This window comes from Cervus canadensis, chromosome 9, assembly GCF_019320065.1.
Source record: "Cervus canadensis isolate Bull #8, Minnesota chromosome 9, ASM1932006v1, whole genome shotgun sequence".
Lineage (NCBI taxonomy): Eukaryota > Metazoa > Chordata > Mammalia > Artiodactyla > Cervidae > Cervus > Cervus canadensis.
In genome coordinates, this window is record NC_057394.1 from 64,654,438 (window position 1) to 64,680,941 (window position 26,504).

Genomic DNA, 26,504 nt, shown 5'->3' on the forward strand with positions numbered 1-26,504 from the left:
TGCCTTTGTTTTTAAGAACCAAATAACTATGCGTGTGTGCCAAGCTGCTTGGTCGTGCCCGACTCTTAGGGACCCCAAGGACTGTAGCCCGCCAGGCTCCTCTGTCCGTGGGATTCTCCAGGCAGGAATGCTGGAGTGGGTTGCCACGCCCTCCTCCGGGGGATCTTCCCAACCCAGGAATTGAACCTGGGTCTCTTATGTCTCCTGCACTGGCAGGTAGGCCCTTTACCACTAGTGCCACCTGGGAAGCCCCCAAATAACTATAAAAGTCCTCAAATACAGACGACCATTTAAAGGGGCCCTTGTGAATTCTGTGGCCAAGTCAGAATCTCTTTTAGATTGGCTTTTCTCTCCCTGCAGACACATGGGTTCTCCCAAGGCTCTGCAGAAGACAGGACTCTTCTCTGCAAGAGTCGGAGGGAAACACGGCAGCGGTCAGTGAAGCACGGGAAGCTGCTCCCAGCACAGGCTCAGGGGCTCTGTCTCTATCTCAGGCGATGAAAACACCCCCAGGGAGCCAGCAGCCCCAATTACTCCAAACCTGAGGGACCTGACCTTGCTCTGGGGGTCTCTGTGATCTGATCAACCTCAGAAGCTGAGGGGCTTCTGAAGCTGCATTAGCAGTGGCACACGGAGCCCCGCTCTGGCCCCAACTCAGGAGTGCCCAGCTCCCCACCTCCCCTCCCAGCACACCCTAATGCCTGTTTTCTATCAAGCTGCCCGCTCCACTAAGGAGGCGACATGGGGTAAACCTCTGGCAAGCAAAAGGGATGCTCCAAGCTGGGGTTGCCAGGCCCTCCTTGCCTTGGCTTCTGTCTCCTTCCCAGGGCTGCAGACAGTGATAGTCTTGGTATTCACATCTAGAAAGACCACAGCTACCCTTCATTCCACATTCAACCATAAGGACTTAAGATCCAGACTTTCACCTATTGGAAGCTCAGCGAACCCCAAACACATCTTTTCAAAAAGCTGAATATTATTATGGGCTAGTTGAGAAGCCACTATGACAGCCTTGTCTCAATATCAGACGTCATTCATTTTCTTCAGTCATTCACTCCACCTATGAGTCTGCGTGCAAAGCACTGCCCTGGTTACTAGGTACAAGCAAGGGACTCCCTGGGATGTCATGAAGCCCACAGTTAAAGGTCAAGTTTCAGATCCAACACAGAGATGACAGCTCATTACTGCCAAATGGTTAACAGAATGAAAAGAGTTCTGAAGATCAAAAATGAACAAGTGAAAAGGCTAAACACAGGGCTGCAAGGGTGGAGGGGGGTAAGATGAGATAAGAGTAAGAAATTAGCACAGAAGCTTGTCAAAAAATAAAAACATCAAACATCTCAATCAGCCCATGCAATACATCTACAGGTAAGCAGATAATTTCGACATGTGGACATCTCCAAGGAAACCACAATAACCAGCGGGGAGTGGAAGAGAGAGCTTGGGGATCAGAAGACCCAGGCTGCTACCTGTCTGTGCAACATCAGCCTCTCTGCGCCTCAGTTTCCTCATCTGTAAATTGGGAGAGGAAGTCCCTTCCATGTTAAAAGTTCCAAAAGTCTGTTCACTAGCTGACAAGTGTAGGGTACAAGTTAGATCCAGGGTGAGGTGCGTTTCAAGTGAGCCTAGGATAAGGGCCAGGGGCCACGAGGAGCTGTGGCCATGGCCCTGAAGCATCTCTGGGGAGAAGAACCTTCTCTGAAGTGGACCCAGCATCTCCCAGCCCCACCTGGTTCCTGCTCTTACCTCAGCATCGGGAAAAGCTCTGTCCTCATGCATTCTCCTCACTGACCCAGGCAGATGCCCACAGCTCAGCGGCTCCCCTGCTCAGTCCAGAGCAGGGAAGCTTCCAGAACGGCACGTGAGCTCCGCTTTCTGGGAGGTCGCTGCGTACAGCTTAAGTCCGGCTGCTCCAGTTCACTTCTGGTTTCTAGGCAAGACTGCACAAACACTGTCCCAGAAAGAGAGCCATCTACTATTTTCTCAAAAATACCAAATAAGGCACCCGACAAACTCTCCGGTGTCTCACATGCCTACCCTGTAACCTAAATCTTGGCTGATATGATGAAAGCGCCCTCTCTTGGGCTATTCTCAGAGGGAATTACAGAAGCGGCTCGATTCATAAAAATTCCGTCACATGCCTTGGTGAGAGCCACTGGACCTTCAAAAAAAAAAAAAATTCTTTAGACCTGTTTTTGGAGGCTCTCTTTCTCCAAATAGTTTTCTTTGCTATCTTCTGGATCTATGCCAAGTTCCTTAAATGAGAATACAAGAATAACAAGAGTCATAGGATGTAGAGATAAAAGGACGAGATTTCCTATCTGGTCAGTCCCCTATCAGAGAGGAGTGAAATGACACCCAAGTTAAAGGATGTGCCCAATGTCACAGAGCTCACTGGGACTGCCGTCCAGGGCTCCTTACTTCTCTCTTTCCTTGATAGTAAGTTTTCAAACCTAGGAGGGAATGTTATTCTTTAAGACCAGCTCAACGTAATGGTAAAGTACAAATGCCCCATGATTTCAAATATCTTATGAATATAATGTCATGTATGTTTCTTGCACCTGAAGGAGAACCTAATCTAGGTAACGAGAAGGCAGTGTCCAGGTCCCGAGTACAAACAACATGTGCCCATGCCAACATGTAACATCTGTTACAATGTACAAATCCTACTGGCATCTTCAGGGTTACAATGACTGAGGCAGGATGAACGCCCTGTGTATTCATCTGTACCTTCATTTTGACTTCACAGGAAGGACCTCTGATAGTTTTTAGCAACCCAAAAGCAAACCACAGTAAGATTAACTCACACTGAGGCATAAGGTTCTAAAAACAAAACGCCAAATTCATAGGGGAATATGAAAATGACACCCTCAGACCTCTGAGATTAGCAAGGTCTGAGACATCCTGTCCTTCCGGCTGCTGGGTGGGGCTCTGTGGTCCTTCCTTCTCTGAGCTCTGGTTCAGACCTCTGTGGCTCAGCCCCCATGTCCACACCTCCATTTCTCCTGGCAGATTCTGAGATCACAAAATGTGAGTCATCTCACAGCACTGCCTCGTGGCTGGGCGTAGTAGGTACGCAGGAAATCAGTTGTAGGCGTGAAGAAGCAAACCCATAAACTAATGGTACCCAGGGCTTGAGCAGGCTTCTTCTCACCTTCTTTGAGGAGCTAAATACTAACATTCTCATGTGACAGTTAAAGTGTTAGTTGCTCAGTTATGTCTGACTCTTTATGACCCCATGGACGGTAACCTCTGTCCATGGGATTCTCCAGGCAAGAATACTGGAGTGGGTTGCCATTTCCTCCTCCAGGGGACCTTTCTGACCCAGGGAGTGAACCTGGGTCTCCTGCATTGCAGGCAGATTCTTTACCATCTGAGCCACTGAGGAGGCCATTCTTGTGTTCACACTTATCATATCCCTCCCACTGAGAGATACAAACGTCAGAAAAGGCAAGCGGATGCGTCAAGTTTATATGAGGCCACTTGGCGGGAAAAGCGACTCTGCAAGTGTCTCTCGGCTGTCTTTGAACCGGGCTGCAGGTGCTCCCGGGCCCCAGCCTCCAGCCGCGGGAGATAGCAGGGCCCGGGGCTGGGCAGTTTCTGTAAACCCTGCTGGCCGCCGCTGACGCTGTGGTCTCTACCTCTGGGTACAGTGTCTCACCTGGAGCCGAGTCCTGCTGCGGGGGAAGGGACTGTGGTGTGGAGACAGATCAGGACAAAAAGGAGGGGAAAATCAGTCTGGATGCACAAACTCAATGTATCAGTTACACACACAGGAAAGAACTTGGAATGGGTGCCAGAGTTCACCTGAATATAATTTGCACATCACTATCTGGACTATGAAATTGCTCCTCTGGTAATCCTGCGTGTTCACCACTACGTTGTTTTAGTTCGGACCCCATGGACTCTAGCCTGCCAGGCTCTTCTGTCCATGGGATTTTCCAGGCCAGAACATTGGAGTGGGTTGCCATTTCCTTCTCCAGGAGATCTTCCTGACCCAGGGGTCGAACCCACGTCGCCTGCATTGGCAAGCAGGTTCTTTACCACTGAGCCACCAGGGAAGCCTCCTCGAAGGGTGAATAAATTGGCTTATTACATGCAGTAGAACAGGCAACAAACCAAACCAACTGAAGAACAAATTCTTGAATAGGGCCCTCTGAATTGTCATCCCTACTAAGTCAGTAAATAATAGCTATATGATATATGGCATTTTGCAGTTTTTACTAACTTGTTTTTAGAGTAATACATGTTTATCTTAGAGTAATATATGTTTGTTTTAGAAAATGTACAAGAGTAAAAAGAATAAAATATAAGCTACCTGTAACTCCAACACCTAGTGACAACTGATCTATTTTGGTGTATATGCTTTTACATGTTTTATAAATATACATACCGTCTATTTATTTGTACATTTCTTCTTTCAATCAACATCTGCCAAGTACCTACTCTATTCTAGGTCATGGTTGGATGCTGGTGATGCAAATATAAGATGCGACCCTGGCCTATTAGGTAAGAGAGAAAGACACCAGTCACTAGAAAACAGGAGGACTTTTTAGATTCGCAGGAAGGGGGAACACAGCTCCCCCCAGGGGAGACATGCATGGTGCCCCGGAAGTACTAAGATGTGACCTGAGTTTCCACAGGTGGAAGGAGCCTGCTTAACGATCAGTCAGTCTTTTCCTTATTCATATAGAGTGACGAAGCCATATGCTCTCCATAGAAAGGTTATCTATGTTGGGCCAGAGAAAACAACAGCTAAAGGACAAATGGAAGACGAGCTAATGTTCCCTTAGTGGTTACTCAACACTAAATATTTTCTAAGCATTATCACGCTGAATTCCATCACAACTCTATGTGGCATTACGATTATTTCCTCTTTATAGATGAGGGAACTGAGATTTAAGTAACTGGCCCAGGGTTACATTGCTCTGAACCAGGGAAATCTCAGACAGTATGGCCCTGCAGCGTGAGAAAATGGGAAAACGGGGGCCCTGAAAAGGGAGGTTGCTCCCCGAAGTCTCAAAGTGAGTCACTGACTCATCAGAGAAGAGGACAAGAGCCTCCAGAATCCTACTTTGGTCTAGAAAGTATCAGAAAAACAAGTCAACTATGGGCTTCCCTGGTGGCTCAGATGGTAAAGTATCTACCTGCAACATGGGAGACCCAAGTTCGATCGCTAGGTCAGGAAGATCCCCTGGAGCAGAAAACAGCAACCCACTCCAGTATTCTTGGCTGGAGAATCTCATGGACAGAGGATCCTGGTGGCTACAGTCCATGGGGTCCCGAAGTTGGATACGACTGAGCAACTATCAAAGTCAAAGAGGTTTTTAAAAAAAAAAAAACCCTGAGATGCACAGTTCATGAAATGTAAGATGGACTTACATCTTCTGTATTCTATATGTGGATGGAGAGGAGGATAACGAGAGGAGTTTCTTCCACTTGTTTCAAGAACAGCACACATTTAGTTTACAGCTTCACCAAGGCTATAACAAGACCATTTCTCCCAATCTAAGCGAGTGTGGGGGCATGACGGGTTTCTTACAAACCTAATCCAACCACTGATGATCTTATCTTTCTTTATGAAATTAAGCTTGCTACATACATAAAAAAGAATGAACTAGGAAATAACATCATAAAGCAAAAAGATGGTGGATTTTCTGATGCAGCGGCTTCTTCCTGCATACTTGCATACACATTACTTAAATTCTATGAGTCTCAGTTTCTTTATATATAAAACGGGGATATAACAGTACAGAGGTTCCTTCAAAAACCAAAAACAGAACTACCATATGAATAACTTACTAGAGGAAGAAATGGAAAACCGCTCCAGTGTTCTTGCAGGGAAAATCCCATGAACAGAGGAGCCTGGTAGGCTACACTCTGAGGGGTTGCAAAGAGTCCGACATGACTGAGCACTCATGCACACACACACACACACCCATGAACAAACCTAAGTGTCCATCGGCAGGTGAATGGATAAAGACAATGTGGTACATATCTACAACGGAACATTACTCAACCAGGTAGAGGAACAAAACTGGGTCACTTGTAGAGATGTGAATGGACCTACAGTCTGTCATACAGAGTGAAGTGAGTCAGAAAGAGAAAAGCAATGATCATATATTGATGCACATATATGGAAACTGGAAAAATGATACAAATGAACCTAGTTTCAGGGCAGGGACAGAGATGCAGATGTAGAGAACAGATGTGTGGACACAGGGCGGGGGTGGAGGGTGGGATGAACTGGGAGATGAGGGTTCACAGACTATCATGTGTTAAATAGACAGCTAGTGGGAACCTGTGGTATAGCACAGGAAGCTCAGGGTAGTGCTCTGTGACGACCAAGATGGGCAGGCTGAGGGTGGTGGTGGAACAGAGGTTCAGGAGGGAGAGGATGTGTATATACATGTAGCTGATTCTTTAGCTTATATGCAGAGCACATCATGAGAAACGCTGGGCTGGAGGAAGCACAAGCTGGAATCAAGATTGCCGGGAGAAATATCAATAATCTCAGATATGCAGATGACACCACCCTTATGGCAAAAAGTGAAGAAGAACTAAAGAGCCTCTTGATGAAAGTGAAAGAGGAGAGTGGAAAAGTTGGCTTAAAGCTCAACATTCAGAAAACTAAGATCACGGCACCCGGTCCCATCACTTCATGGCAAACAGATGGGGAAACAATGCAAACAGGGACAGACTTTCTTTTCTTGGGCTCCAAAATCACTGCAGATGGTGACCGCAGCCATGAAATTAAAAGACGCTTGCTTCTTGGAAGATAAACTATGAGCAACCTAGACAGCATATTAAAAAGCAGAGACATTACTTTACCAATAAAAGTCTGTCTAGTCAAAGCTATGGTTTTTCCAGTAGTCATGTGTGGATGTGAGAGTTGGACTATAAAGAATGCTGAGCACCGAAGAATTGATGCCTTTGAATTGTGGTGTTGGAGAAGACTCTTGAGAGTCCCTTGGAGTGCACGGAGACCCAACCAGTCCATCCCAAAGGAAATCAGTCCTAAATATTCATTTAAGTACTGATGCTGAAGCTGAAACTCCAATACTTTGGCCACCTGACGCAAAGAACTGACTCATCTGAAAAGACCCTGATGCTGGGAAAGATTGTAGGCGGGAGGAGAAGAGGATGACAGAGGATGAGATGGTTGGATGGCATCACCAACTCGATGGACATGAGTTTGAGTAAACTCTGGGAGTTGGTGATGGACAGGGAGGCCTGGGAATGCTGCAGTCTATGGGGTTGCAAAGAGTTGGACACAACTGAGCGACTGAACTAACTAAATAACTATAGCTGATTCACTCTATTGTACAGAACAGGCTAACACAACATTTGTAAAGCAATTACATTCCCATAAGAATAATAATGTAGTCACAGTGCTCATCCACAGAGCTGTGTTAGAATAAATGAAGAAAAAGTGTTTCAACTGTATACAACTGTGCTTGGTGAAGGAGGAAGAAAGGAAGGGAGGAAAGGGAGGGAGAGAAGATGGAGAAAAATAAAAAAGAACCAGAACTTCTGTTACAAAATTATCTTGGGGAACAAACCCGATTTCCATTATAAATTGTACAAAATATTATGTGGAGTCACTGTCTAAAATTTACACTTAATTGTTATGTGTGTGGGTGGGTGTAAATCTAGATTTCACACTTATGCATTATCTTCAAATGATCTTAGCTTGGCTTGCTCTGGCTCCTGTACCACTTCTCTCCTCCGAAATTCTTGAAGTCAGTTTCAAAAGCAACTGTGGAATTAGTAGATGATACCAGCCAGAAGCCAACAGCAATAGTATTGGCTGATCTCATGTTGAGTGGTCTAGGGGCTCTGGGCTCAGTCTTGCCCGAGATACATACTGTGGAAAGTACCTTCTAACAGTTGAGGAAGTGTGGCCAGAGTGGGAAAATGTACAGCAATATTAAGAAAAGCCTGACCACATCCATTGTGAGTCACAAAACGAGAAGAGATCTGAGTATCTGTGATGAAGACCACTGGCCTATGACTCCTCACTCTCAGGCATATCGATGCTTGGGCGCTGATTCTGCTGGACTTTTTTCTGCCTCTATCTCTTATCCACTCCTGAATTCTCCAGGCACTTTTTGGAAAAACACTGAAACAACGTGCAGTTGACAATCATGTACTAGGGCCAACAACCGAAGCTTCTATTTATTCTCAATAAGGCAACCCCATTTTCTATGCGCTCCTTGGAGTAGTTCTTTTGGAATCTCTAATGACAAGCTCATTCTCATAAAAAAACAAAATGAGGAGTTACAGGTAAATTGAGGCAGAAATTTGTAGTTGTTTGATGGACTATACTTATCTTCACTTTGTTGGAAGCCACAGTTCAAGGGGCAAATATTACCATTCCAGTTTACTCATGGGATATGCTGTAACATTTCTTTTGTCAAAATTTTAAATAACTAAATAGCCTCATTGAATCCCTTCCCAACTCTTATTTTAAGGACTCTGTACCATCGAATCCCCAAGCATTTAATTTGTTTGTCAATTATGTTTGGTATACGAGGAGACCCATCAAAAACAGAGTTGGGATCTCTGTCTGATAGAAAATTAGGAATAATCATTGAATATTCAATCACAGAAAGGAAAACTTAGACTTATTAGAAAGCAGCCAGTGATTCATGTTAGAAAATACAAAGCCAAGAAAACAGACGAGGTTTACACATTTAAGAAACTGTGAGTATTAAAATGGGAAAGAGGCAAGGTGTCAATCTGGGCTCTGACCAGCTCTGTGACCTTGGACGTAACTCTCCCCAAACCTCAGTTGGTCATCTATCATAAGATGATGAAAACATCGATTTTAGGCAGTTTTTGTGTAGAAATACAAAAGCAAATACTTGTCAAGTGTTTAGCATGATGCCCCACAAATAATAAGGGCTCAACAAGTCAGTGGGGCTTCCCAGGGGCCTCAGCGGTAAGGAATCCACCTGCCAATGCAAGAGATGTAGGTGTGATCCCCAGGTGGGGAAGATCCCCTGGAGGAGGAAATGGCAACTGCTCCAGTATTCTTGCCCGGAAAATCCCATAGACCAAGGAGCCTGACGGACCACAGTCCTTGGGGTCGCAAAGGGTCAGCCATGACAGAGCACGCACACACGCAAGTTGGCATCGACGGTGAGTATGGCAGAGTGAGATGTGAACACAGACTGACAAACTGGGGAAACGGAAGAGGAAATGGACCCAAGAGCAGAGCCAGGGAATAGGCAGTACTTGCCTCTATTTTGTAGATGAGGAAACCAAGCTTAAGAGACCTGCTGGGGTTCCACATTTAGTGAAAAACTAGAAAAGGGAATCCAAATTTGCCTGCAAATTTGCTTGCTTTTCATACCATGCTTATTTGTCTCATGCACAGAAACTGTACATACTGAGACTCACAAGCTTTAAAAAAACCCTGACATTATATATGATATTTAATCCATTTCTATTACATGCATTATATGCAACCACCAGCCAGGTTAAGTGTCCCAGCTCCATGGTCACAGGAAAGAAACAGGGACTCAGGGATATTTTGATGAAGAATCTCAAAAGACAATGAAGGAAGGGAAAAATCTGAAAAAAGTCCTCAAAGTTGCCCATGATAGTCCATCTTGTCAAAGGGAAATTTTCTTAAATGTTATAAAGCATGAGAAATGAGGGGAAAGTTCATTCATGTCTTCGAAATGAAGAAAAGGGGGCCCAATATGCAAAACTGCATACATGTTCCTCATTTTCTTCTCACTTTCTCTTTGCTTCCATGATGCAGCTTTCTCCATAAGGAGTGTATATTTCACTCTTCTTTCTGATCTGGCCCTCCTGGTGAAGGTAATGTGAGCAGATGACATCGAGGACATGCAAAGGATCCACATTTTAAAATGTGACACCTGAAGTTAACAAAGACACAATTCTAGTCCGAAATTTTACCTGAGGAACGGCGAAAGTGAAGAGGATGCAGATATTATACAAATGCATTTGTGCACCTCTTCTCTTCATTCATTTCGATCTTCAGTTTGGATAAATACTGGTGACAACTACCAGACTGAGGGATCCAACTGCAGGCTATTATTGAATTGTAAAGTAATTAGTTCATTCATTTACTTCCCTCTCGAAAGTACAACCAGAAAAAAAAAAGGAACATAAATTATTTGGGAGGTTGCATTTCACATGCAGCATTAATTTGTCTGTCAAATTTGGTGTCTTGGCTTTTCTGCCTGCGGAGAACGTAATCCTTAATCTCTTTTCCATTTTAGCTCAGCCAGTCAAGAGGGTGTGTGTGTGTGTGTGTGTGTGTCTGTGTGTGTGTGTGTGAGAGAGAGAGAGAGAGAGAGAGAAAGACAGGTGTTGGGGGTGGGGGAAAGGGAGAGGGAGATAATACAGACAGACAGACAAAGAGAGAGAGCATGAGAGTGTGTCCATGTGTCCATGGAACTGGTGCTAGACTAAAACAAGAACCAATGTTGCAGCCACAAAACTGTGGCTTTCTTTGCAGGTTCCTCAATTTAACATCTTAGCTTTTCCTTCCGCCAGAAAAAACAACCGACCGTACTGGAGAAACAAGCCTCCTTACAACTTAAAGTGGGGCTGAGGCAGGCGTGGCTCTGAAGTTGAGCAAAACTCATTTTAACTCAGTAAGTGGGTCACTTTTTACCTCGATTCTTCAGCTCACAATTAAAACAATCTTTCATTCTTTTGCAGTTTTAGGACACCTATATTTGGCCATTACTACATAATTATAGATATGTGTGCTTGGTATATCTATAATTATATAGTTATGGCCAAATATAGGTGTCCTAAAACTGTGAAAGATTGTATGTTTGGGTATAAATACAAACTTGTTTAATTTATTCATGTCTATCAATCACAATAGTTAGAAAATGGGAATGCCACTTGGCTAAAATATTCTAACCTTCTATGACTGAGAACTTTTCAAAGCTTTAGGGGTAGAGATATTTTGTGACCTAGGCTCTGGTCTATAAGTTGGTGAAAAAACAGTCAAGAGCAAAGAGGGACTGAGTAAATACTGATGATGTTGACAAAGAACAGTCTTTAAAAAAAACAATTAATAATACAGACACATTTATCTGGGATACATTATTATTACTTGAGTGCAACTCAAGGGTCTAGGCACAAATAACCATCATTGTCTGCTACCTGTTTATTCTAGGAGGTTTTCCCTGGAATTTAGCAGTTAATACAAAATTGATTCAATTGTAGAAAAGTAAAGTAATACCAAATATTTGAAGCATTAACCTGCTTTCATACATGAAGCTAACACCAGTACCTACCTCACAGGATTGCTGGGATGACTAAATGCATTAATATGGTCAAAACACTTAGAAAAACAATTCAAAATAGTGCTACGGAAGACTTAGCAGTTACTATGAGGGTAATGAACTGAAATTCTTTGTTTCCTATCTGCTGTTGGCAGTATCTTATAAGACAGAGTGATTATGAAATTACTGGGAAGACTGATGTAATGACTGAAATTGACAAACAAAACAAGGGGAACAGTCAATAGCAAAAGGAAGTTGAATCAGGAGGGAACTGAGGGAAGCAAGGGGGAATGGCCATCCCGGGAACTCAGGGTTCACAGCAACTGGAGGGAGATGCCCTAGAAGATGAATATCTGATCAAGTGGTAACTTCTTAGAACTTCAAAATGAGAACAAGGAGAAACACGAAATCTTTTGATTCAAGAAGTGCATTGCCATCTGACAAAATAGGGAAACTTGAAACTCTTGGAACCTGCAGACACTGCTTAGTTTTATATTTTGGTGGACTCATTCTAATCTTTATTTTTTCAGGATTCAATAGGCAGATGGAATAGAATCATTGGATGGTATCTGTGAGTTGGAAAGCTACCAAACAAACAAACAAACAAATCCTAAGGAGGCAATTAGATGAATCTACATGTCACTTTGGCAGCCTGGGTGGGAGGGGAGTTTGGGGGAGAATGGATACATGTATGTGTGTGGCTGAGTCCCTTTGCTGTCCATCCGAAACTGTCACAGCATTGTTAACTGGCTGACCCCAATATAAAATAAAAAGGTTTTTTTTGGAAGTAGCCGAATTTAAAACCAAGGAAGGATAAAACATATGATTTTTCTTGAATATTATTATTTATTGAAAAGTACACTAAATAAATAATGTCATTTTGCTATAAAATCTATTAGTCATAAAGTCATTAGGCTTTATAATCTTCACAGACTTTTGACTCTTCATACATATAATCTTATGAGAAAATTTCTTAGTTTTATCTTACCAAACTTGATTTTTTTTAAAATATTCATTTGCCATCTATCCTATATACACAGAGAGGCCTTTGCACTTTTGGTAACAAGGAGAAGTTGACAAGAGAATTTTCTGAGACGAATGCAAAGTGAATAAGGAAACGTCAATGATGCCTGCTCCTGTGTTCTTCATCAAATATGCTTATGATCAGGTACTTAATTTTGGTATGGGTAGCTAAGTTTTAGCTCAGTTAATGTATTTAAACTAAAATAATGAGATTGATTTTGCCTGTTGGCTACAGTCATCAGACAGTTTCATCAATTCCTTGAAGTCAATGTTCATTTAGTGCTCTAAAATGAAGAATAGTGCTTTGACAAAAAGGAAGCATGTTAGAATGTAAAATACTATACTGTTGTTATATCTTCTTGCATAGCAGTCACTTGGGGAACTCAGAAAATATTAAATTAACAAGTGAAATGTAAAAAAAGACTTCCATGCATTTCTAAGGAACTGAGAAAAACTGAATAAAGATCATGAGCACCTACTATGCGCCAGGAAGCACATAGCAGGAGCTCAGACTGTCAGCAAATTAAGGACTTGAAAACAACATGATTACTGCCCTACTCAAAGCATTACGCACACACACACAGAAGAAACAATGGAGGCAAGGAAGGCGGGGGCAGGAACCAGGAGGAAAGACCTGCAAAAGGACATGTTTCTTGAAATAAGCCTTAAAAAACAAACAGAAGTTTTTACATAAAGAAGAAAGCACTTGGAAAAACAGCTGGAGTGAAAAGAAGTGAAAAGAGCATGGAACTTTTTGGTGGCTTGTGGTCTTGGGCACTTAGAAAGTGGGTGAGTGTCGGGGGAGTAAGAAGATGGTGGGCGGCAGCTAGAGCAGAAGGAAGCGACAAAGAAATGAGGCTGGGGAAGTGGTTGAGGCAGGTCGGTGGAGGCACACAACTCTTGAGTAAAATTATGCATTCATTAAAAGAGAACACTTCTTCATTCTATTATTATATGAAAGCCACAATGCTATCTCTTACTTATGAAAATGCTTCTGGATTTACGGCAATTTTTTTTCTTTTCTTCTTTCTCTCTCTCTCCAAATCATGAATGCCAAGATGTCTTCAGTCAGCTTCAGAACTAAAAACCCATCGCAATCTACATCTGGGGAAAAGATGCTGGTGTGGAAGAGAGGACATGGAATACACAGATGCTTCCAGGGAGGCAGGATGGAGCCTGAAATCCTGGCTTCTCATAGCCCCTCCCCACCTCCAACTGCCCAGTGACCTTGGGCCACTTCCTTCAACAACTAAGCCCACTCCTCAGCTCTAAAGGTAGTTGGGAGTGGGGGTGGGGGAGAAGGGGGGGAATTAAATGAGGTCACGCATAAAGAGTGGCTTACACAGTAAGTACTTATCAATAGTAAGTGTCATTACTACTTTCTTTGTCCTCTCTAATTTAAATAAATATATTTGGATGAGAACGTTACTTGTTGGTCTCCCATTCCCCAAAGGGTTCAGCAAAAGAATTAGCTTGTTATTTAGTCACTGAATCATGTCCGACTCTTTTGTGACCCTGTGGACTACAGCCCACCAGACTCCTCTGTCCATGGGATTCTCTACAGAACACTGGAGTGGGTTACCATTTCCTCCTCCAGGGGTTCTTCCCCACCCAAAGATTGAACCTGCGTCTCCTGCATTGGCAGGCAGGTTCTTTCCCACTGAGCCACCTGGGAATCAGAAATGGTGTTAAAATACTGAAATTGTTTCCCAAATTACAGATTGTTTCAAGGCATAATCTATGAAGGAGACAAAATTTAAAATGTGACAAGAGAAAGCATCTTTGGGATAGCTAATAAAATGTCCCACCTCAGCAGTGTTGTTCAAAGGGCAACATCTAGAACATTCTTCCGTGATATTACTGGGGGTGAATGAGAATGAAGAGAAATGGTATTTTATAATATATCAGATTGATGCTTTAACAATCTAAACTTGATTCCATTTTCATTTCCTCCCAATGTAAAGAAAATACTGACATAATTTTGCATCCTAATTCATTTTTTTCTCATCAATATTTTTACTTAAAACATAACACAGTATATCTTTAATCCGTTCTTTTGGGGGTTCAATCCTTCTCCCTCAACTCCACATTTCTGCTAGTTTAAAACTATTCAAGTGAGATGTGTCAAACAATATTGATGATCACATTTCACAACTTCAGAAATTTACATTAAGTCATTAATTCCATTCAAATTTGTCTGTGCAAAGATGTTCTTTAAACCATTTTATTTACTAGAAACCAATTATGATAAATTTATGCAAATTCAAAATCAAGATGTGTGTGGATAAACCACCTTTGTTTTAATGACAGTTTTTTAAGTTGTTCTGAGGAGGTAATTTTAGAAAACAAGTTGCTGTGCTTAATTGGGCTTCCCAAGTGGCTCTAGTGGTAAAGACCCCGCTTGCCAATGCAGGAGACGTAACAGACATGGGTGCGATCCCTGGGTCGGGAAGATTCCCTGGAGGAAGGCATGGCAACCCACTCCAGTATTCTTACCTGGAGACTCCTATGGACAGAGGAGCCTGGTGGGCTACAGTCCACGGAGTCTCGAAGAGTCGGACACGACTGAGGCAACTTAGCACGTACTTAATTAAGAAAAACTAGGTTTTGGTAAGTATGCTGATAAATGAATCCATTTGCAATCTGAATGGCTTTTATGTTTATCATTTGTCAATGGTTCTTAATATTGTTGAATAATGATAATTAATCAAGGCTGATGTTACAAGTTTCAAAGACTAAGTTTCAACAAAGTTTCTGGAATAAATATCCCACAGCAACTTTATAAGAATTTCTATTGAAACAGAAGCCCTTCCTCCATAACTTAACGGTCATTTGTATGGTTATAAGGACATCAAGTAGTTCAGACAGTTCTATAAAGCAGAACAATTAAGCAACACAAATTGCTTATTTTTAGAGAATAAATGGAGAAGAGACAGCCTCTAGTTCCATGAGGCTAGTAAGCACACCCATTAAAAACCGCTGGCGCCAAAAATCACTCAAATCACCAGTGTCACACTCGGTAACATAGGACTCAAGATGTTAATATATCCACTAAAGTACCGTAAAGAAGTTTTTTCGTTTTTAGAAAAACAGAACCACAGGAGCTAAAATTAAACTATCCCCATCAGGCCAATGAGCAGTACCATCTAAATGATCAATATCCACTTTCCTGAGAACATTTGAAAGTAGATAAAATCACAGTAAACAGCCTCCCTGAAATAAAGCAACAGAAGTAAATCAGAACATGGTTTGGGTTTAAAACGGAAAAAAAAAAAAAAAATCATGTGCTATACAGTATAGCATCGGGAATTCTGCTCCGTGTTACGCGGCAGCCTGAATGGGGGGAGGTTTGGGGGAGAATGGATCCATGTATATGTAAGCCTGAGTCCCTTCCCCGCTCACCGGAAACCACAAGTGTTGACTGGCTACACCTCAAAACAGTATGAGCAAGCACCGGGACATGAGTTTGAGCAGAGCTCCGGGAGATGGTGAAGGGGAGGGAGGCCGGGCGTGCTGCAGTCCATGGGGTCGGAGCCTGCGCCAGGACTGCGCGACTGAACGACAACACACAAAACAAAAAGTTTTTAAAAAGGAGAAGAAGAAAAAAAAAAAAACAACATGGCTTTCGGGGAGGAGTGATAACTGCGGATAGCTGGAGAAGTCACCCCCGAGCGCAGAAGCAGAGGGGTCCCCCTCTGGGCGGCCACACGGGGCGGCCGCAGCTTTGCTGAGCACTTCAACCGGGGCGGGGGCAGAGCTCACGGGGACAAGGGTGACAGGTGCTCGGATCTCTAGTCCCCTGAAAGCAGAGTCCACGATCCACGGAGCCAGAACCGCCCAACAAGCAGAACATCGTAAGCACTCAGAAAAGGCACAAAAAGAGAAAATTTACCTGGTAGCCAAACTGTTCTCAGTGGCGCTGGCGTGTGACCAGAAAACCCCTTCTTTCTGATCTGGAGAACAACTTTGTTAACCCCGGGTGTGTGGTCACAAGGCAGGAAGTGACTAGAATGACAAATCATCAGCCAGGAAAGAAATAGATTTTGTCTTTATAAGGACATTTTACTTAACATGTTTTTTTTTTTTTTTCCTCATGTCCCCTCCCCCGCAAAAATCACCTGACAGGTCACACTGAAATTCAGAAGCCTCTTACCACTTCCTCTTTATAAGCATTTTTCTCTCTCCTTCCCTTTCTTTCTCCTCTAGCTGGCTTGTAGACGCTGGGCTACTGAAACCTGTCTGATTTCAGATAACTACCTTGACTTTTCGCTCTGACCCTAATTGAGAATGCAATGCTCTGGTGCTTAGCTTCTGACAGCAGAGGTAAACAAATTATTCATTTTTAATGAAGGAGCCAAAGGAAGAAGTGGCGGTGTCCCCAAAACCAGCTGAAAGGGATTTCCTTAGGAAAGCCCCGCCCCAGGCGAAACTGAACCCCTCTTAAGAGTCCTGAACAATGATCTCATTGGTGCAAACAAAACAAAAAGATCTCTTTAAGGGGAAGGGCTCGAAAAGAAAGATATATTATTTACTCATTCTTTTATTTATAGAACACCTATGTACTAGGGATCTCTTTAACCCAGTTAAAGATTTCAATTATTTAGACGTTTCCTACCAAGAACACCTGCAGCAGTGACTAGATTCAGTGGGTTGGCTAAATTCCTTCCTAGGTTTCCCAAGTAGCTCAGCAGTAGAGAATCCACCTGTCAATGCAGGATGATGCAAGAGATGCAGATTTGATCCCTGAGTCAGGGAAGAAGCCCTGGAGGAAGAAATGGCAACCTGATCCAGTATTCTTACCTGGAAAATCCCATGGACAGAGGAGCCTGGTGAGGCTACAGTCCATGGGGTCACAAAAATTCCGACATGATTGAGCCCACAAATTCATTCTACAGACCAGGTTTATTTTCCAAATACACATTTTATAAGATTAGCAAAAGAATAAAAAAACTCAACTCTATGCCAAAACCCTGACCGCCTGTCCTGAGGGCTAATTCTTATCTTCAAAGGGAAGTGCTCAATGCTCAAGAAGCCTAAACACTGGTTGTGAAGGTTGTGTTAGCATCTTGAGTCATGTATGACGGAACATTACTCATAACCTGTCTCCATGCTGCCTGGAGTCTGCATAGCTCCAGCAACCAGCCTGCCTTGGAGGAATGAGAATCTGAGGCTCTGCTCCGGCTGATAGTGAGTTGAAGATGTTTTGATCTTTCAATAAGTTTCTATATTTGCAAGGGGTCTGGGACTCCCACCAGTGGGTACTCTGGTTGGTGGGCAGGGTAGGGGGGGAGGCTGCCCTTATACTTCTTTTGCTTCTTTGATTTCTCCTCTAGAAAGTTCTTGCTTCTGACCTCAAATGTCAGATCAAGCCCTTCTGGTATCTCCATCTACGTCATTCGCCAGCGGTGTGACAATGTCTTGGTCAGAACCCTACAGCGGCCATCTCTGGGGAGAGGGTGGGCAGAAGAACAGGAAGAGATGGTGGAGATTCAGCCCGTTCTAGACTGGTTCACCTCACAGAGAACTGTCAACCCTCTTGTGACTCCCCAGGGAAGACTGAGGGGGTGAACTGGACCTCATTTTCTCCATTGCATCCTTACTTCCAAGTAATACAGTGCGGGGGTTGGGGAATTCAAGAGGCACCTAAATTCTTTGAGGACACCAGAGACACATCCATGCCTCACTGTGACAGGACCGATCACCCTACGAAGCAGTCAAATGCTGGTGGTTTCCACTCTGGTGGGTCAATCATCAGCCACCCACGCGGCAGCACAGATAATGTCTGGATGGTCCTAAAGGGTGAAAGTATGTGAGATCGCTGTGGATCTCCCTAGTCTGCGCCCCTTGAGGTTTCAGGATGGAATGGAGGGGTGACAGTAACATTTCATAAGGAAGAACAGAGACTCATCTAATTTCCCAGGGAGGCAAGCAGCTCTCTGCTCTCCTGTGTCTACTGGAGCCTGGCCATCAGACCTCCGAGGGAGCTAAAGGGAGAGCCACATACACTGGGGCATGGCTTCGTGGGTGTGTGAGTGCCTGGGTGGCAGCACCGGTGATTCAGAAATGAGTAAGACACAACCGCAGCTCTCAAGGAGCACATAGTCTGAAGGAGAAAAACATGTAAGTCAGTAAATGCCATGAGTGAAAGAGGTGAAAAGGCAACGGAACGCTGAGGCAGAGGCAAATGTCAGCAGAGATGATGCTGGAAGAGGGTGAAATGTATGGTTATGCCTAGCAGCTGATTCAGGTCAAAAAAAAAAACCACATTGGATTCCAGGCGACATCTATATTCTAGGAGATGAAAGCCACTGAATTGTGCTGCTTGCAACCACCCACCTGCAGGAACCCTCCAGGCGAGCACTGGCTCAGCCCTGGGCCCACCTCAGCCAACCACCACCACCTCACCCACATCCTGGGCCACTCCTTCAGTTGTAATCTCGCCATCTGCCTCCCAGCAGCACCAGGCTACCCAGTGGAGGCAGGCAATTGTTTAGGTATTAGACCAAAGCTTTTTCGGAGACATATTTTACCTCTGTCAGTGTTTAGAATTGCTTGTGCAGCATGCTAATGAGCAGTAGACCCATCCGGGTTTTATTATTCTTAGGGGCTTCCCTGATAGTTCAGTTGGTAAAGAATCCGCCTGCAATGCAGGAGACCCTAGTTCAATTCCTGGGTCGGGAAGATCCCCTGGAGAAGGAATAGGCTACCCACTCCAGTATTCTTGGGCTTCCCTTGTGGCTTAGCTGGTAAAGAATCCACCCATAATGCAGGAGACCTAGGTTCGATCCCTGGGTTGGGAAGATCTCCTGGAGAAGGGAAAGGCTACCTATTTCAGTATTTTGGCATGGAGAACTCCATGGACTATATAGTCCATGGGGTCGAAAAGAGTTGGACACAACTGAGTGACTTTCACTTTCTATAGATCATGCCCCACTGATGGCTTGTGCTGGAAGAGGACCCCTCCCACCTCCTACCCCACCATCCACACGCCTGTCCTGCCACCTCCGCCACTCCCCTGGCCTGCGCTTTGCCTTCCATCTACTCCTGCTGCCCTCCCTCCCTGTATCCCACCCCCGGATGCTCACAGCCTCAGTCCCTAAAACATCAGGGGCTCTGCTCCGGCCACTGAATGCTGCTGTAGAAAGTTCCAGAAACACAGAGTTGAAATGCTATAAATTCAAGCTGCTTGCTTCGGATTACTTCTTAGATATACTTCTGTTCAATATTATTCCTTCTGGACAGCAAGCATCCTCAACCTGGGGCTCACAGACTCCAAGCATTTTATGTGTGATTTTGTGTACATGGGCTTTTTTCTGGCTTCACCATACTGTTTACCATAGTATCAAAGAGATCACAGAACCCCAAAGTTAGATCAAAGGGATTCTCATCTCTTGCCTCAATCTCTCATTCTACCCTCTTGCATCCTTTCCTGACCCAAGATTCCTGCCCCATGTTGACTGAGATGATACCCAAGTCATCGGCGGTGAACTTCTTTCTCCAGACTCCTCGACTCTCACAAGACCCACCTTCTCCTTCTCTTTCATTCTTAGAGGGGGAGGTGTCATCTCTCTTTTCAAAGTAGTTTTGCATTTTGCAGAGTTCCAAAGAATAGCCAGGAGAGATAAGAAAGCCTTCCTCAGTGATCAGTGCAAAGAAATAGAGGAAAACAACAGAATGGGGAAGACTAGAGATCTCTTCAAGAAAATTAGAGATACCAAGGGAATATTTCATGCAAAAATGAGCTCAATAAAGGACAGAAATGGTATGGACCTAACAGAAGCAGAAGATATTAAGAAGAGGTGGCAAGAATACACAGAAGAATTGTACAAAAAATATCTTCACGACCCAGATAATCACAATGGTGTGATCACTCACCTAGAGCCAGACATCCTGGAATGTGAAGTCAAGTGGGCCTTAGAAAGCATCACTATGAACAAAGCTAGTGGATGTGATGGAATTCCAGTCGAGCTATTTCAAATCCTGAAAGATGATGCTGTGAAAGTGCTGCACTCAATATGCCAGCAAATTTGGAAGACTCAGCAGTGGCCACAGTACTGGAAAACGTCCGTTTTCATCCCAATCCCTAAGAAAGGCAATCACAAAGAATGCTCAAACTACCGCACAATTGCACTCATCTCACACGCTAGTAAAGTAATGCTCAAAATTCTCCAAGCCAGGCTTCAGCAATACGTGAACCAAGAACTTCCAGATGTTCAAGCTGGTTTTAGAAAAGGCAGAGGAACCAGAGATCAAATTGCCAATATCCGCTGGATCATCAAAAAAGCAAGAGAGTTCCAGAAAAACATCTATTTCTGCTTTATTGACTACGCCAAAGCCTTCGACTGTGTGGATCACAAAAAACTGTGGAAAATTCTGAAGGAGACGGGAATACCAGACCACCTGACCTGCCTCTTGAGAAACCTGTATGTAGGTCAGGAAGCAACAGTTAGAACTGGACATGGAACAACAGACTGGTTCCAAATAGGAAAAGGAGTACGTCAAGGCTGTATATTGTCACCCTGCTTATTTAACTTATATGCAGAGTACATCATGAGAAACGCTGGTCTGGAAGAAGCACAAGCTGGAATCAGGATTGCTGGGAGAAATATCAATAACCTCAGATATGCAGATGACACCACCCTTATGGCAGAAAGTGGAGAGGAACTTAAAAGTCTCTTGATGAAAGTGAAGAGGAGAGTGAAAAAACTAGCTCAAAACTCAACATTCAAAAAGCTAAGATCATGGCAACTGGTCCATCACCTCATGGGAAATAGATGGGGAGACCAGTGGAAACAAGTGTCAGACTTTTTTTTTTTGGGCTCCAAAATCACTGCAGATGGTGAATAGCAGTCATGAAATAAAAGACCTTACTCCTTGGAAGGAAAGTTAATGACAACCTAGACAGCATATTTAAAAGCAGAGACATTACTTTGCCAACAAAGGTCCGTCTGGTCAAGGCTATGGTTTTTCCAGTGGTCATGTATGGATGTGAGAGTTGGACTGTGAAGAAAGCTGAATGCTGAAAAAATGATGCTTTTGAACTGTGGTGTTGGAGAAGACTATCGAGAGACCCTTGGATTGCAAGGAGATCCATCCAGTCCATCCTAAAGGAGATCAGTCCTGGGTGTTCATTGAAGGACTGATGCTGAAGCTGAAACTCCAATACTTTGGCCACCTCATGCGAAGAGTTGACTCATTGGAAAAGACCCTGATGCTGGGAGGGATTGGGGGCAGGAGGAGAAGGGGACGACAGAGGATGAGATGGCTGGATGGCATCACCAGCTCGATGGGCATGAGTTTGAGTAAACTCTGTGAGTTTGTGATGGACAGGGAGGCCTGGTGTGCTGCGATTCATGGGGTCGCAGAGTCAGACACGACTGAGCGACTGAACTGTACTGAACTGAACTGTTGCATTTTAATCTTAATCTTGTATCTTCTGTTTAGATACATTGCTCCATCAATTATCTCATGTTTTTCCAGCATCTTTAACCGCTTTTGATCTCCCCACTTGCCCTTCAGACACTGTGGGAATTAATCAAAGGACAAAACACCTGTACCTCACCCTACTGCCCCTCCCCTGCACCTGATATTTGATGCACAGGTCATAAGAGCAATTAAGATGAACAAGATCCCCATCTCTACAGAATGTCCACTGCAAGGATGCGGACCAGTGACCTCGAAGTGGTACTCAGAACCACGACAGAAGAAAAGCTGGGTGCCTGTGGGAATACAGAGCACTAACCCAGACTCAGGGTCTGGGAGGCATGCAGAATAAAGACTAGGAGTAAAGATGCTGGGCCACTTCTCTGGTTGTCAGACCTCAGCTCTACTGCTGTCCTGGAGAAGGAAGTGGCAACCCACTCCAGTATTCTTGTCTTGAAAACTCCCATGGACAGAGGAACCTGGCGGGTTACAGCTCTTGGGGTCACAAAGAGTCGGACATGACGTAGCAACTGAGCAGGCACTGCTGTGTTAGTTGTGTGACCTTGGGGAAATTATTTACTGTTTTTCATCTAGAAGGTGGGGATGAGAATAGTGTCTGTTTGGTACGTTGCTGTGAGGATGAGTTCAACTGATGCAATGTAAGTGTTAACTAGCCTTTTACTGCTTAGACCCGGCTCTGGACTTGGATTCCCTGGTGGCTCAGATGGTAAAAAAAAAAAAAGAAATCTGCCTGCAAAGTGGGAGACCTGGGTTCATTCCCTGGGTCAGGAAGATTCCCTGGAGAAGGAAATGGCTACCCACTCCACTATTCTTGCCTGGGGAATTCCATGGACAGGGAAGCCTGGTGGGCTACAGTCCATGGATGGGGATGCAAAGAGTCGGAGATGACTCAACGACTAATGCTTTCCCTTTCTGGACTAGATAGTTCACATACATTATTTTATTTATTCCTCACAAAAATCCTATGAATTAGGTATTATTTTAAATTTTCCTTCAATCTTTTAAAATTACAGTTTCCAAATCTACAGTATGTCTCCACTGTAGAATTATACACTGACATCTTTGCTCTGAGATGACTCAGGACCTCCCAGCCAGGCTGGAACAGCATGCTCTCCTCCTACCTAGGCTTGTTGCATGCAACTTGTTTGAGCTTTTGATTGTTAGCAGAAAAAAACACAAACAGAGGTCTTGAATGTGCTTCCACGGTTCGACTTGGTCTCCTGTACTTCTGAGTCCACTGACCATGAGAAAACCATGAGCGTGCATGCGTGCTCAGTCATTTCAGCCATGTCTGACTTTTTGCATCCCCGCGGACTGTAGCCCACCAGGCTCCTCTGTCCATGGGATTCCCCAGGCAAGAATACTGGAGTGGGTTGCCATGCCCTTCTCCAGGGGATCTTCCTGATCCAGGATTCGAACCCCATGTCTCCTGCATTGTGGGCAGGTTCTTTACGACCAAGCCACCAGGGAAGTCTTGAGAAAAACCACATATTTGTTCAAAAGGAAGGAAGAGACACTTAAAGTGAACCTGAACCCAATGCAGAGCCCAGGCCAATTCCAGCTGACCCGTGTTCTGAAGCAGAGTCATCCCAGCTGACCCAGGAACCTTGGTTCCTTGCTGTAAACAATTGAGATTTGGAGGTTGTTTACTAGGCAGCCTTAACACAGGAATGGATAATGTGGGAGCTTCCCTGTAAGTTCAGTGTCTGAGACTCCATGATCCCAATGCAGGGGGCCTGAGTTTGATCCCTGGTCTGGAAACTAGAACCCACATGTTGCAACTAAAGATCCCGCAGGCGGCAATGAAGATCCCACCTGAGGCTACTAAGACCTGGCATAGCCAAATAAATATTTAAATTAACAAATATTTTTAAAAACAGATGACTTGGACTTCTTCCCCAACTATTTAAAATTGTAGTCCTACTCTTGTCATTTTCAATCACCCCCACTCTTCCCTATAGCTTCTACAGATTTAATACCTTCTAAAATATAACTTTTTAAATTAAGCTTATTGTCTCCTTCCAAACATAAGCTCAGTGGCACTAGAAGTAAAGAACCCACCTGTCAATGCAGGAGATGCAAGAGATGCGGGTTTGATCCTTGGGTTGGGAAGATCCCCTGGAGCCGGAATGGCGACCCACTCCAGTATTCTTGCCTGGAGAATCCCATGGACAGAGAAGCCTGGAGAGCTACAGTCCACAGGGTTAGAGAGTTGGACATGACTGAAGCGATGAAGCGACTTAGTGTGCATGCAAACATATGCTTAATTACAGGCAGGTCTTTACTGGCTTAGTTATGGAGGGACATGAAGAAGTGAACGAATGCTTATTGCACTTTTGCTTGACAGCAAAAATATGAAAGTAACAGGAGAGTGAATAAATTGCAGTTCAGTATAATGTCTAGCATGGAAAATGGGTAAAGTAGAACTAGATTGCCAAAGCAAGAGAAAATATTAAAAATATAAAGTGGGTGGAAAACAAAGCTGCAGTATAATGCCAACATATTTCTATACATTTTAAAGAACTATTATAGTGTGGTTTTTGGATGTCTCTCTATATGTGGGTGTTCATAATAAAAATATGTCTAAGGAATGATAGATACCAGTTCAAGAACACAGCTACCTCTGGCAAGTTAGAAAGACAGTGGGAAGGTAGGCAGAAGAATCCAACTATGTCCACAGTAAAATGTTGTGACTTGGCAAAAGTAAGTGTTGAATAGATGAGTGATTAGGATACTGTCTTTCATCATGTTTTAAATACTATTCATTTAAATTTAAAAATTACTTTCTTGATTAATAAGATCTTCACAGGGCTCAAAATAAAAAAGATGCAATAAATTATTTAGTAAAAATATTATCTTTCAACTCTATCCTCATGCAACCCAATTCTTATTAATAATGGCTCTTTTGAGATATGATTCACATACCATAAAACTCATCTTTTAAAAGTGAAATTCAGGACTTTTTAGTATACTGACAGAGTTGGGCAACATCACACTATGTGCTTCCAGAACATTTTCATCACCCCCAAAAGACACCTTGTACCATCAGTAGTTACTCTGCATTTAACCCCACCTCCCAAATTGCCACCTACTACTGTATTATTTGCACCAACAGATTTCTCTGTTATGGACATATCATATGAATGGAATCATACAACATGTGGTCTTTAGCGACTTGCTTCTTTTACTTAGCAGAATGTTTTTAAGTTCCATCCATGTTTATATGGGTACTTCATTCCTTCCTACGGGAGAATAATACCCACTGTATGGATATGTTGTGTCAGTCATTCAGTCTTGTCTGACTCTTCGAAACCCTATGGGCTGTGTGTAGCCCACCAGGCTCCTCTGTCCATGGAATTCTCCAGGCAAGGATACTGTAGAGGGTAGCCATTCCTTCTCCAGGGGGATCTTCCTGACCCAGGGATTGAACCTGGGTCTTCTGCATTGCAGGTGGATTCTTTACTTTCTGAGCCACCAGGGAAGCCCATAAGGAGATACCACATTTTATTTATTCATTCATTAACTGATAGACATTTGAATTGCTTTCATGTTTTGGATATTATGAATAATGTTGCTATGGACATTTGTGTACATGTCTTTTGTGTGGACGTAAGTTTCCATTTTTTAACACAATAATACATGTACGTAGTTTTAGAAGTCAAATATTAACTCCTGGTTTATAATGAAACACTGGTCTCCTGACACACTTCTCTACCTCTGACTCCCATTCCACTGAAACAATTATTTTCAACAGTTCGGCTATCTCTCTGCCACTTCATACTTCTTGATGCTTTGCTTATACTATGCCTTGCTTGTTCAGGTTCAATATATTATTTTAACTTCCTACTTGGGAGGTGAAGATTTAACCCTCACCCTGTGTGTACACATCAGCCCTCCCACCATTCTCTACAACAAGATCTTAAAGGTTATGACACCTTCAAACCAACATGCAGTTTTCACAACACCTATGTAGATATTCATAGCTGAGTTCTGTAGAGCAAAATGTTTACACTTCCTTTCTTATATATTTTCTTTTCCATCTGTTTGGCTTCTGTGTGCCTATTATCAATTCTGTACCAAACTTTCTCCAACAGAGCTAAAACACAATATGAAAAACCAAAAAATGGATCCAGTCCTCTTTTTCTTCCTCCTGGAGAGGCCCTTCCGGGAGTCTTCTGTTTTGCTGTCTGGTCCTGCTGTCCAGCTACCATCTAGAAGCTTCCATTCACCATCATCTTGGGAATCCCCTTCTTCCTCTGCATTGGATCTTCTGCTTCTGGAGCGCAGACCTTCCACTTTCTCAGTCTACTTCCTTCTCTTCATTAGCACATCCTTTAGTTAGATTCCCGAGGGAGACCGCATGGGACAGAAACTTCTTGAGATGTTTTATAGCTGAAAACACACACAACCTACCTTCATTCTTGGAAGTCCACACAGTCATTTTCTTTCAAAATTCTGAAGAAACTGTTCCATTGCTGGCTGTTGAGAGGTCTGCCAACCTATGGTCCTGGCTTAGGACCATACCCACAAGGACATGACCCTTGTATATGATTTTTTTTCTTTCTTTCTGGAAATATTTAAGGGTTTTACTATATGTCTGACATTGCAACACTTTATGATATGTCTTAAAGTGGGTCCATTTCCATCCACTGTGCTAGGGACTCAATGGTCTCTTGATTTAGAAATTCAAGTATTTCACTTCTGGGAAGTTTTTCTCTCCCTCTTTCTCTCTTATTTCCTTTCCTTACTTTTTGATGT

General features: G+C 43.5%; 1 protein-coding gene across 5 annotated transcripts in view; it reads right to left on the reverse strand.

Annotated features, from left to right (window-relative positions):
• LCP1 (lymphocyte cytosolic protein 1) overlaps positions 1-26,504 on the reverse strand; it is a 96,060-nt gene that overhangs the window by 42,995 nt on the left and 26,561 nt on the right. Inside the window, exon 1 of one of the 5 annotated variants that reach the window (XM_043477845.1) lies at positions 16,195-16,307. The exons of 1 other annotated variant lie outside the window; for it this stretch is intronic. The gene's annotated coding sequence lies outside the window, so the exon portion shown is untranslated. Of the gene's footprint in view, positions 1-1,746; positions 1,770-9,930; positions 9,950-13,282; positions 13,308-16,194; positions 16,308-26,504 lie in introns of those variants that run through there. 3 more of the 5 variants (XM_043477850.1, XM_043477852.1, XM_043477849.1) reach the window with 3 other exon arrangements.